Source organism: Rhinolophus ferrumequinum, chromosome 3, assembly GCF_004115265.2.
Source record: "Rhinolophus ferrumequinum isolate MPI-CBG mRhiFer1 chromosome 3, mRhiFer1_v1.p, whole genome shotgun sequence".
Classification (NCBI taxonomy): Eukaryota; Metazoa; Chordata; class Mammalia; order Chiroptera; family Rhinolophidae; genus Rhinolophus; species Rhinolophus ferrumequinum.
This window is the reverse complement of record NC_046286.1, coordinates 11,418,388-11,424,387: the sequence shown is the minus strand read 5'-3', so window position 1 is coordinate 11,424,387 and position 6,000 is coordinate 11,418,388.

The following is a 6,000-nucleotide window of genomic DNA, read 5'->3' as shown; positions in this document are numbered from 1 at the left end:
TGGAGATACCACCATTTATCTATTCCTTCATTTTTTGATAGACAATGGGTTGTTTAGAAGTTTGGCTATGAACATCTATGTACAGGTCTTTGTATGGACACGTGCTTTCTTTTCTCTTGGGTAATTACCTAGGAGTGGAATGGCTGGGCCATTTGGTGGGTATACAGTGAACCTTTAAAGAAATTGCCAAACTGTTTTCCAGAGTGGTTGTACCATTTTATATTCCCACCAGCAACATATGGGATTTGCAGCTGCTCCACTGCCTCAGTAATATTTGGTAGGGCCAGCCTTTCATTTTAGCCATTCAAATAGGTATATAGTGATATCTCATTGCGGGTTTAATTTTAATTTTCCTAATGACTAATGATGTTGAACATCTTTTCGTGTTTATTTGCCATGCATAATTTTTCTTCAGCGAAGCATCTGTTTAAATCTTTTGCCCATTTTTATTGAGTTTTGAGAGTTCCTTGTATATTCTACATACAAGTTCTTTATTATATGTGTGATTTGCAAATATTTCATACCAGTCTGTGACTTATTTTTCATTTTCTTAACACATCTTTTGAAGAGCAGAAGATCTTAATTTTGATGAAGTCAAATTTATCAATTTTTTTTAAATATACATTATCTTTTTTTTTTTTTTAAGGATTTTTATTGGGGAAGGGGAACAGGACTTTATTGGGGAACAGTGTGTACTTCCAGGCCTTTTTTTTTTTTTTTCCAAGTCAAGTTTTGTCCTTTCAATCTTAGTTGTGGAGGGCGCAGCTCAGATCCAGGTCCAGTTGACATTTTTTTCTAGTTGCAGGGGGCGCAGCCCATCATCCCTTGCGGGAGTCGAGGAATTGAACTGGCAACCTTGTGGTTGAGAGCCTGCGCTCCAACCAACTGAGCCATTCGGGAAGCAGCTCAGCTTAAGGTGCCGTGTTCAATCTTAGTTGCAGGGGGCGAAGCCCACCATCCCTTGTGGGACTTGAGGAGTTGAACCAGCAACCTTGTTGTTGAGAGCCCACTGGCCCATGTGGGAATCAAACCGGCAGCCTTTGGAGTTAGGAGCATGGAGCTCTAACTGCCTGAGCCACCGGGCCCGCCCCTATCAATTTTTTTTATGGTTCATGTTTTTCTGTTTGTCCTGTCGAAGAAATATTTACCAAACCCAAAGTCACAAAGATTTTTCTCCTATGTTTCCTTCTACATTTTTTAAAAAATAATTTTAGGTTTTACTTTTAGGCCTACGATCCATTTTGAGTTCATTTTTAAATATAGTGCAAGATATGAGTTACAGATCATTGTTTACAGATGGATACCCAATTGTTCTAGTATTGTTTGTTGAAAAGATGATTCCTGCCTTGCCTTCTTTGTTTAAAAAAAATTGATCATATATGTATGTACCTATTTCTGGACTTTCTATTGTTTCATTGATTTATTTGTCTATCAATCAGTTCCATCAATTTGTCTGTCTTGATTACTGTATGTTTATAAATCAGATACTATAAATTCTCCAGATTGTTCTTCTTTTTTCAAAGTTGTTTTGGCTATTGTAAGTCTCTGTATGTGAATTTTAGAATCAGCCTGTCAGTTTCCACATAAATTTCCTGCTGAAATTTGATTGGAATTGCATTGAATCAATAGATCAATTTTGGGGAGAATTGACATTTTAACAATATTGAGGTTTCTGATCTGTGAACAGAGTATGCTATTATTAGTGTTTTTTTCTGGTAATTTCGGACTGACTAGAGGTTTCTCAATTGTATTGACTTTTCTTAAGTCATCATCTTATGGTTTCATTCATTTTCTCTTGTTTTTCTGTTTTCTGTTTCATTGATTTCTGCTCTGATCTTATTATTTCCTTTCTTCTGATTATTTTGAGTTTCCCTTGTTTTTCTTTTTCTAGTTTCTTTAGGTGGAAGTTCTGGTCATTGATCTGAAATCTTTCTTCTTTTTTAATAAAGGCATTTAGTGGAATAAATTGTCCTCAAAGTACTGTGTTAGCTGCATTTTACAAATGTTGACATGTGTTTTCATTCTCATTCAGTTCAAAATATTTCCTGGAGGGTGGTGGTGGTGAGGTTAGGAAGCCATGGAAGGGCCTCCTTCCCTCCCGACCCTGAGCTGGCTTCATGTTTTCCTCCTCTACACTCTGCTTTCTGCCTTCCTGGCCACACAGCTGGATGCTCTGTCTTTGGGAGCAATCCTATCAGGCCAGGCTGGATCTGGAGGGAGCAGCAGCTCTGACTCTCAGAACTGAGGGGTGTCAGAAGGGGTGTCAGAGTGAGAATCTTTCTGAGGATGAGGGTTCATTGTAGGATGCTCAAGAATGTGCAGACACAGATTGGTGGTCATTCCAGGACTTGGAACTTCCAGAATGGGGCTGTCAGCAGGCTGTATGAAAATAAGCTTTTTCAGGACCATTTTTGTACATACTTTTCTCATGCCAAGATTTTCAGTTAAGATTTTCCTAACTGTTTCTCTATTGATGTTTACTTGGCCTGCTATGCTTCTCACCATCAGCCGATGATTTTGATGCACAATTCAATGAATTTTTGCAATGTTTTTGTCAGTTCTACTCCTTACTGGCCACCTTGACCTCTCTTCATCAGTGACGTGTTCTCTTCCCTCAGTAAAAAGTTTAATCCATGTGTACACTGCCGTTTTTTTCATGACATTATCCCCATAAAGTTGGACTAACATGTCCATGATTTCACTTTGACTCTTGCCAAGTTTAACAAGAAATTTAATGTTTGTTCGTTGCTCTAATTCGAGCTCAGACAGTCTCCCAACGGCACACAAAAACATAATGAACACCATTCAGCAAGACACCTCCACACATCGACACGAACACAGCTGTAGACACTGATATACCAAGGTTCTGAAATCTTACCAAGCTGTTTGTACAGTGCTGCCACTGTAAGCGCATGGTGGCAAGTTCATGAACTTAATTGTCAGACCTCATATATACATGTATATTATTCATTTATATGTATCATAACTTCTTTTTAAAAATTTTTATTCAAAATATAGTTAGCATACAATATTATGTTAGTTTCAGGTGTACACAATATTTATTCAACGTTTATATACCTAAAGAAGTGATCCCCCTGACTAGTCTAGTACAATACAGAGTCTGGTATTAGTCTGGTACCATACAGAGTACAGAGTTATTACTATATTATTGACTATATTTCCTATGCTGTACTTTACATCTCCATGACTATTTTGTAACAGCAAATTTGTACTTCTTAATCCCTTTCCCTTTTTTACCCATGCTCTCAAACCCCCTTCCGTCTGGCAACCATCAAAATATTCTCTGTATCTATGATTCTCTTTTTTTGCTTGTTTTATTCTTCAGAGTCCACATATAAGTGAAATCACATTGCATCTCTCTCTGTCTGACATACTCCTCTCAGCACAATACCTTCCAGGTCCATCCATGCCACCACAGATGGCAAGAACCCATTCCCTTCCATGGCTGAGCAATATTCCACTGTATATATGTACCACTTCCTCTTTATCCATTCTTCTCTGGACAGATACCTGGGCTGCCTCCACATCTTGACCATTGCAAACAGTGCTGCAATGAACACATGGATGCACACATCCTCTTGAAGTAGCATTTTGGGTGTCTTTGGATAAATACCAGGAAGTGGGATAACTGGGGTCCTTCTTTGTCTCTTGTTATAAGTCTACTTTGTCTGGTATAAGTATTGCTACTCCAGCTTTTTGTTTACTTGTTTCCATTTTCATGAAATAATTTTTTCCATCCCTTTGCTTTCAGTCTGTGTGTCTTTGAATCTGAAGTGATTCTTTTGTAGGCTGCATATGTAAGAGTTTTGTTTTCTTATCCATTCAGCCTCCCTATATTTTTTATTAGAGTATTTAATCCACTTACATTGAAAGCAATTGTTGATGGATATATAGTTACTGCCATTTTATTTTTCATATTTTTGTGGGGTTTTTTTTTCCATCTTAAAGAAGTCCTTCTAACATTCCTTGTAACACTGGTTTGGTGATGATGAACTCCTTTAGCTTTTTCTTGTCTGGGAGGCTCTTTATCTGTCCTTCAATTCTAAATGATAGCCTTGCTGGGTAGAATACCCTTGGTTATACGTCCTTGGTTTTCATCCCTTTGACTATTTCCTGCCAATCCTTTCTGGCCTGCAGAGTTTCTGTTGAGAAATCAACTGACAGTCTTATGGGAGCTGCTTTGTAGGTATCAATTGCTTTTCTCTTTCTGCTTTTAGGATTCTCTCTTTGTCTTATACCTTTGCCATTTTAATTATAATGTGTCTAGTATGGATCTGTTTGGGTTCATCCTGTTTGGGACTCTCTGCACTTCCTGGGCTTGTATGTCTATTTCCTCCGCCAGGTTAGGAAAGTTTTCAGTCATTCTTTCTTCAAATACGTTCTCAATCCCTTGCTTTCCCTCTTCTCCTTCTTGTACCCTTATGATGCAAATATTGTTACACTTGATGTTGTCCCAGAGATCTTAAATCATCCTCATTTTTGTGGATTCCTTTTTCTTTTTGCTGTTCCAATGGGTGTTTTTGCTACCTTGTTTTCCAAATTGCTGATTTGATTCTCTGTTTCATCTAGTCTGTTTGTGATTCCTTCTAGTGCATTCTTCATTTCATTTATTGTATTCTTCACTTCTGACTGGTTCTTTTTTATGTTTGCTATGTCTCTTGCCTCCGTTTTGTTTAGTGTTTTTTTTCTGGAGTTTTCTCCTGTTCTTGCATTTGGGATGTATTTCTTTGTTTCCTCATTTTGGCTGCCTTTCTGTGTTTGTTTCTATGTATTAGGTAGGGCTTAATGTCTCCCAGTGTTGCCGGGTGGCCTTATGTAGTAGGGGTCTTGTGGGGTCCAGTGGCACAGTCTCCCTGGTCACTTGAGTCGGTTGCTCCAGAAGTGTCCCTTGTGTGGTGGGTTGTGTGTGCCCTCCTGTTATAATTGAGCCTGGATTGCTATTGTCACGTCAGTGGGTGGGATTGATCCTCAGACTGATTGGCTGTGGAGTTTGGCCATATCCACAGCTTATGGGCTGCTGTGCAGTTGGCTTACCCCGCTGAACGGGATTTGCCCCAGAAGGCTCTGGGGCTTGTTGAGACTGCCTTTTGTGTGTGCTGCTTGTGGGGTTAATTGGGCGGTGCTCTGCTGTGGTCTGAAGTCAACCTCCAACTATGTTGGTTCTGGGGCCTCTTGGGAAGGGCTCCAGGGCAGGCCCAGGTCAGTCACTGCCTGTGACTGGCCAGAAAGTACCTGCTGGATCTACAAAGTGATCCATGGATGGTCACTGCCTGTGCTGTACCTGGAGGCATGTGGTAGAAGCCCCAGGTCTGGGGTAGCTCTGCAAAAAGCCAGGACACTCCAAGGCCTTCTGCCACCTGCTGGATCCCGTAAGGTTCAGCTGCTGATTAAGCCTCCTGTGGTAGGCAAGTTGGGAGGCAGGGCCTCAGTGAATCAGCAGGGTGGAGCAGCAGAACTCACCAGGCCAATCAGATTCAGATTTGGCCTGTGGGGGCGGGCTCAACACAGGAAAGATGGCGTCTGCCTGCCGGTTCCACAGGAGAAGGGCCCCACACTGAGAAAATGGGGACTTTCCCTCCTGTCTTTGCCCTGAAGTTACACAACTCAGTCTCTACCCGTATGTCTCTGACGCCCCCCAGAGTCACCATCCCTTCATCGGAGCCCAGGGTGAGTACCTGCGTGGGTCCTGTAAGAGCATGTCTGGGTTTCCCATAGCCTTCCATCCCACCGGAACGGTCAGAATCCCCACCGTTTTTCACAGCCAGAAGTTGCGGGGGGTTCTCTTCTTGGCACCAGTACTCTGGGCTGGGGAGCCTGGTGTTGGGGCTGAGGTCCCTTGCTCCCTCATGGGGAACCTCTGTGGCTGAGATATCTCTCCCAATTTTCAACCACCACACATGGATGTGGGACCAGCTCGTTTCCCATCTACTAGTCTTGACGTGGCTTCTTCTTATATCCCTAGTTATAAAACTTCTGTTC